A 7,745-nucleotide genomic window follows, 5' to 3' on the forward strand; every position below is an offset into this window, starting at 1 on the left:
TTTGACAGTAATTTAATTTTACGATGATATTCCTCACATTCAAAATCCTGCCTATCCAAATCCTCCTGCAGAACTAAGGAGTCCAGTCTAACTTTAGTCAAAATCAAATCATCCATAGGTTACTGGTTCGAATCCGGTTCGAAGGACCAAGCGGAAAAATGGGGGGTGGTCTACATATGTAAATATAAAATTGATATGTAATGACCACGATCATATCATTAAACCTTGCATTTTTAAGTGAAAAGGTAGAGATGGAAAAAGTGCATTTTAAATATTTAATAAATTTAAATTTAAATGGTTAGACATTTATGAATACATAATTTAAAATTATATAAATTTCACTGTAGCAGCTGGTGGTGGAATGACGTAAACGAGTCTTCGAAATGCACTATTATACGAGATTTTAAGGTTCACAACTGCGAGGGCTTAACCTTCTTCCTTTCACTCATCCGCTAAAAAATACAAAGTAAAGGAGAATCAACCACGGGAAAAATCAGAACAATAAATACAACACTAACAAAAAGTAACTAAAATAAATCAACAAAAATTCAACACTAATCAAAATATCAATTACTGTAATCGCCTGACTAAAATCTACAATTTTCATATAAATCAAAATCTTGAAATCAACGAATCACCGAAAACAGCAATTAACTAATCACGAAATCACTCACGTAAATATTTGCTCAAATCACCACTAAATCACAACAGCTCTCAAATTATCAGTAAAACAACTAGCAAATTTAACGAGTTGTCAAATACTTAAATAAATTTATAGACTGCATAGAAATCACAGGTTCAATCTAGTAAGAATTTAATTGATTAAAATACTTGAAATTATTCTCAAAACACTGGCATATAGAATATGTAACGCAAGAACAAGCATTAAAGCCCCTTATGCTTACCCTGTTGCGATAACAGTTCTGGCGAGTGTGGAAAAAATCATTCAACAGACGATCATCGCTAAGCCGCGTCCGGATCCCATCCTCAATGAATTAGTGTGTAATTATTTCCATGGTAGAGGAAAAATCCATAATAGTTAATCCAGCGTGTGTATAAATCCTAAAATGCACTTGAATAATGAGAGAGAGAGAAAGAGAGCTGCTGCTCCTCACTCCCGTGTAAGGTTGCTGAAGACTGACGTCTGTGTGAAAAAACTTCACAACGACGTTAACGGCAGGCAGATATAACTGGATATAACTACTGTATAGTAGTTACTATCTAAAAGTAAAGGGGCAATTAGCGACACTTCTGTATGCCAAATGTATCAATACTTAACTATTCAAATTAATAATTTGAAGTTTTTTCAAATCAAATTTAAATGCCAAATGTATCAATACTTAACTATTCAAATTAATAATTTGAAGTCTTTTCAATTATGCACTTGTTTTGCATAGTGTTTGTAAAACACTCTGGATGATTTCCATCCAGTGTATGAACGAAGACGCTCAAAATCCATAAACTGAAAGAAGTTCAGTGATGAAGCAATCTTTCTCGGATCATGACCTGCGGGAGTACTGTCTGGATCTGCTCTACGAATAAAGTAGGTGAGCTTTGCCCTCAGCTGATTTAGAGATAAGTTTGATCCCGAAGTTTCTCCTTCAAAGAGCTGTCCTCCCCTGAAGTCTGAAGTTCTACGAAGATAGACCTTTAGACACTCTACAGGACATAGAGAGACATCTTCCTTCAGAGGACAGATTCTCCAGGGACCCCACCTCTTAGTGGGTAGCTCGTTTTTTTGCGAGAAAGGATGGATCAGGAAAGAGATTCAGTTCTCCTAATTCCGTGAACTGAATGTGACCCTCATCTCTGGATAGGGCCACTATTTCACTAACTCTAGCCCCAGAGGCTAGAGCAAATAGGAAAATAACCTTTTGGGTTAGGTCCTTAAGAGAACAGTCTTCATTGTTCACAGATGAGGCATAATGTAAGACCTTGTCCAAAGACCAAGAGATAGGCTTTGGTGGTACTGCGGGCCTAAGCCTAGCACATGCCTTCGGAATCTTATTAAAGATTTCATGCGCCAGATCCACTTGGATGGCATATAGGAGAGGCCTAGTCAAAGCTGACTTGCACGTATTTATCTTATTGGCCGCCAGACCTTGGCTATGAAGGTGGACAAAGAAGGACAGACAGAAGTTCATTGAAATTTCTTTCGGTCCTTTTGTTTTGACAAACGCAACCCGCTTCTTCCAGGAAGACTCATATTGTCTTCTAGTAGACTTAGCCTTGTATTCTTCTAAGAATTCTATATTGCCTTCTGAGATTCCAAACCTTTTTCTAACTGCTAGAGCAAGAAATTCATGAAATGAAGGGTTTGGGTTCTCTGTGATAAACCGAAGGCAGTTGATTTCTGAACCTTCGGAAATATACCTAGGATCGGAGCTAGGACCAGCCTCATCTAGTCTATCAGCCCCATTAGAGGATCCTCGTATAGGGCTATTTAGTGAGGTAGTTTCTTGAAGACGCTCGTGATGAAGAGGTCGAGCTGCAGTTCCAGGACTTGTTCCCATCTGGGAGGGAATATGTCTGCGTCCATGGACCATTCCAACTCTATCGCCTTGGATCGTGATAGAGTATCGACCGTCACATCGTGGTTCAGTTGTAAATGAACTGCTGTTAGGTGCCCTACCTTTAGGAAAGGGATGGGTAACTTCACCAAGACTGTACGAGACGTTCGAATGTGACGTCTTATTATCGCTTTGGTGTCTCAGATCAGTCGTAGGGAGCCTGATCTGTGTGTAGGCTTCCACACCCATGAAAGGACCAGCTGAGTCTTGGGACTTTCGTGCTCTACTTTTTGTTAGAGAAGCGATTAAGGAGGGACTGATCTCAGTCTTTTTTATCTATTCAAGCGTTTGATGCGTGTTTTCTCCAAGCTCTTAACGCATCTTTCCGGTGTGCCCTTAGCACCAGGTCTATCACTATTGCGAACTGGGGAAAGTTTAGCACTTTTCCCTGTTGGCATTTTGGAAATCTGACTGATTACCTGAGTGTCTTGACAGACCTCGCGAGCTCCTTTTATATTCCCAAAGGAAAGGAGAGTTGATGTGACTGAGGGCTTCGATGGTTTTTTAACCATCGAAAGCCCAGAGCTGGAGAAAGTCGAGACTTTTAGAAGTTTATCTTGCATCTGTGATGTCCCGGGAACCGGGTCATCTCTTTGAATGCACATTGGCCCGACACTTCGGGTGCTGCCCACTCCAGCCTTTCGATCAGGTATATTAATACCTGAACTATTTCTAGGCTTGACTTTGACGTGACTAAGTTCGTCAATCCTTTGAAGATACTTAGGACTGTGAGTCCGACACGTATCTTTCCTAGGATGAATGTTACTCTCTGTAACATGAATTCTAGATAGGAGGAAGGGGGGTGGTTGACTGGAAGGTTCCGAAGGACACCTTTCAGGTCTGACAAGACTACGAACACCCCTAATTGGAACAAGGTCCATATGTTCAGAAGGATTAACATTCAGAACTTGCTGTTTTTTATGAACTTGTTGAGTGGCGACAAGTTCAGAATGATTCATTGATATCTTGAGTCCTTCTCGTGAACACAAAACAGCCTTCCCTGGAACTCGATGAGCTATAGTTTCCTTACCACCTGTATGCTCTATAGCTCTCAGGTATACTTCTCCAGGAGGGTTTTGAACTGTAGGAGAAGGTAAGGAAATGATGGTAGGGACATTTCTGTTTCCCACCAATGGCTCCTCTTGAATAGGCTTTGGACCGAAGGATCGAAGGTCCTGCGATCCTGAGGGAAAGTTCCTCCTTGCCGAAGCGTCTTTATGCTTCGAGTAGTCAGTAGGCTTAGACTTTTGACCATCTGCCTGTAGCACCGTGGTCACTGGAATAGTGGAATGTTGTTGAGCAGCCCAGATATTTCCAGCATTTTCGATCTTTTTAGGTTGGGGACCCACAACCACAGAAGATTATCTCTTTGAAGGAATGCCCCATTTTTGGAGAAGACTTATGTTCTCCATGGTGGCTTTCTTAATTACATCCTTAATGACCTCGTGTGGGAAGAGGTCTTTACCCCAGATGTTGGAAGATATTAGCTTCCTTGTTTCGTGTTTCACTGTTGCAGCAGCGAACACAAACTCTCTACATGCTCTCCTAGCCTTCACAAAGGCGTAAAGGTCCTTTAGCAAGGTAGCCATATGCATTTTGGCTATGACCATGAGCATGCCTGGGGTGTTTTCGTAGGTTGAACACAACTCTATGTAGTTTTGTAGAGAAGGGATGTCGCAAGTCTCTCCTTTGACTCGTGTTCATTAAACAAGAGCAAATCGGACAATTTAGGGAGACATACATTGAATTGTCGACTTGCGACATCCTTGTCTAATTTTCCTACTGAAAATGTCAAATGGACTTCCTTCCAATCCTTTTCCTATCCGGGAAAAGCTGGAGACAAAGGCTTGCACTCATCAAGTGTGGGACATCGCTCACCCGCCTCTACAGCTTTGACAACAGAAGTAAATGCCTTCCCCATAAAGGGGAATGAGAGTGAAGTAGGAGCAAGAAAGGAAGGGTGTCTGTTATTCAGTGAGAATACCTTCGTTTATGAATAATCCGCCCTTTTCACACTGCCTGAGAGGATAGTCTGTGCCTTATCATGGTCAAGAATCATGACCTCCTTTGGTTCCGCTCCTTTTCTGACTTTGGTTCGTACTTCAGTCGGACCCAACAACTAGGGAAATCATCAAAGCTTGGCCAAAATTGAATTTTGTCCAAAGGAACCGCACCTATTTTCTCTGAGATGTAGAGATTGCCATTTGAAATCGACATCTGCTCCGCAAACCTCCAGGAATTGGTTATGGAGCATGTTGGAAGATCTTGATTCATGGGTCGTTTGACTGACCCGTGGGAAGTGACAAGAGAAGCTTTACGAGGCTCTATCTTGGGTTTTACTTCCTGCTTTCCGTTTTGTTTACGAAAGCTCTCTATCTGATTCTTATGTTGGATACATAATTGTACCACATTATCCAATAGAGAGGTAGAAGACGAAGATGTTGACATCGATGGCTCTATAGCCGGCATAGACGGAGGAAATTCCGACACAACATTTATCTCTTCTACCTTGGGGCACTTCTTGCCCTCAATCCCAAAGGTTTTCTGGCCGTCAGGGGATGTAGTTGGCTCCTGAGGCACTACTATTTCCTCGCTTGCCTTTGGAAATAGTAGCTTACGCATCCTATCATTAGGTAGGAAAGGTCCTGGAGAGATCTTTTGGAAGCCTCTCACCCAGTTGCGTAATTTATATTGAGCTGTATCCCTAGTCTCCGTAGACTTGGGATTTTCAAATCCTTCAGACATTAATGTCCGACATATATTGCAAACCTGTGGGTTCCAATAATGTAGGGATCCGGAAATAATATTGCAGGGGGCATGCAACCTGCAAGTATTATGACCGTAAAAGTACTTACTCTTGGCCTTGCAGAGGACTGCAGCACAAGATATCTGGAGTTCCTCCTGTAAAGAAAGGAAAACCAAATGTGTATACAAGGGATTACTTCTTTGATAATCAACATGTAAATGTCATCTACAACAGAATAGCTTAGGATAATAAGCTATAAAGGGATAGTACCCCTGCAAGCAAATGCTGCTACCTCCCCTCAGCATTAACTACATGGATATTTCTCTATTGAGAAACTACAAGTAGAAAGGCTCTTACCCCTAGGGGTAGAGAGGTATCAAATCACTGTCCCAAAATAATGTTAATACTGTGGGGTCAGGATGACTGATTCTAGATCAGACTATTGAAGAAAATATTCATTCAATATATGAGCGGTATCAGCAGAATGCTCGTACAAGGATACCCAAGGTATGTTAGAAATTACTACTGTATAATGGTACTGTAGTTTTCTAATTGCAGTAAGTCTATATTGCAATTTACTGGCTACTGTACCTTATGTATTGTAGTCTAGTCATTATGCTGCCTTCATAGCAGCATATGACAGTACGGTCCATCTAGCATGTAGCCAGCTGGACTAGGAAAAAATAAAGACATATATTTGTATATCCCACTCAGCCCATTTGCTGTAGTCTTCCTACTATATTAAAATATAGAGTTTCCTGATCAGGGAGACTCAACGATAAAGGCTCTACCCTTTAAGGGTTAGAAGTGTATTACTCTTGCCTTGAAGTATTTAAAACTGATTACTAATCAGAATATTGAAGAAATCATATTCATTCAATATAGTATTAGGCTTAGAAAATGCCCGAGTTGGATATCCAAAATGAATTGGAAATAACTACTAGTATAAGATATATAGTAGTTTTCTATCTGCAGTATATTCTAAACTGATATATACTGGCTATCTGTATAACCCATACAGTAGTTCAGCCGGCATGTTGCCGGTCTAGCTAGGTCTTGCCGGCAAGCCAGAGAGAGAGAGAGAGATAGTATGGAAAAAAGGCTATTCCTTACTGTAAATGTATACAGTAATTAAGGATGTAAAAGTCTAATTTGACTGCCTTTCTCCAGAAAGAAGATTCTAATAGAAGGGGAGAATGTAACATTTAGGCTTCTATGTAGCTACAGTACTATTGCCGGCAAGGTACCACCTATACACTGCCGGCCGGCAACCCGCCGACAGTATCAGTACAGTCGGCGTGCTGCCAACTGATTCAACACTGTCTTTGCCGGCCCGGCCGGCAGTACCCCAGCAACAGAACCTATAGCAGCAATCCAAGGGAGGACTGAAGAACCTTGGGGACAGAAGGGACTACCCACTCACGGCCATCATGGTTGCAACTGCCGGCCAGGCCGGCAGTTGGTGATTGGGCCGGCAGTTGCCGGTTGGGCCGGTAGTTGCCGACAGTCTTCGACTGTCGGCAGCCTTTTTGGCTGCCGTCCAGGCCGGCAGTTGGCTATTGGGTTGACAGTTGCCGGCCAGGCCGGCAGCTGCCGACAGTCTCAAACTGTCGGCAGTCTTCTTGGCTGCCGGCCAGGCCGGCAATTGCCGGCCAGGCCGGCTGGCGGCAGTATACCCTGCCGTCAGCCATGACTAGAGAGGGAGTCTGGCTGGCTCCAGCAACCTACCGGCAATGGCAAGGTTGCAAGATGTCAGATTAAAGAAAGACAATGGATCAACCATCAAAAGAGGATAGAGGGGTAGGGAACAGGGTCCTGTAATGAGTGTGAAAGGAACTGACAAAATTGTCAGACCTACCACCTATTAAAAGAAACTCTGTTCCAGTATCGGCAGAATCTCAAGTGACAGGAGAGACTCAGTTCTCCAACCCATAGACTGCCGACACAGTTAAGGGGATGGCGGCACTACCGCCTCCTCTCAACAAAGGAGAAACAGAGTTCCAGTGCCACATTATCCTAAGCTAAAAGAATATCACTCTTCAGCCCAGGGTACTGTGGCACAGGACTAGTCTTTTAGTCACAAGGAGAAGATGGTATACTACCATAACTCTAAGCAGCTATGGAGGGCTAACCTCCATTGCCGGCCACCTTGCCAGCAGGGGAATGATGGTATCCTACAACCCACTCACCCTGCCGGCAGGTTGTCGACAGAAGACTAAATACTCTGAGATTCTGACTAAATCCCAAAACCTGCTGGTATATCCACAACCAATGGTTAAGGGAATAAGCAGAAACAAACCCCAGTGTAGCCATGTCTGAATAAAATTCAAGGCACTGTGAAGGATTTACTTTTGTTTTGTTTTTATTTTTGTTTTTTGCCAAATCCTGAGAGAGAGAGAGAGAGAGAGAGAGAGAGAGAGAGAGAGAGA

General features: G+C 42.5%; 1 long non-coding RNA gene across 1 annotated transcript; it reads right to left on the reverse strand.

Moving 5' to 3' along the window:
• Positions 1 to 261: 261 nt before the first annotated feature.
• On the reverse strand, positions 262 to 1,061 carry LOC137620676 (uncharacterized). The gene is made up of 2 exons (XR_011040095.1): positions 906 to 1,061; positions 262 to 452 (listed from the first exon to the last, which is right to left on the reverse strand). It is a non-coding gene; the product is annotated as an uncharacterized lncRNA (long non-coding RNA).
• Between the last annotated feature and the right edge of the window lie 6,684 nt (positions 1,062 to 7,745).

Source organism: Palaemon carinicauda, chromosome 2 (assembly GCF_036898095.1).
Source record: "Palaemon carinicauda isolate YSFRI2023 chromosome 2, ASM3689809v2, whole genome shotgun sequence".
NCBI lineage: Eukaryota > Metazoa > Arthropoda > Malacostraca > Decapoda > Palaemonidae > Palaemon > Palaemon carinicauda.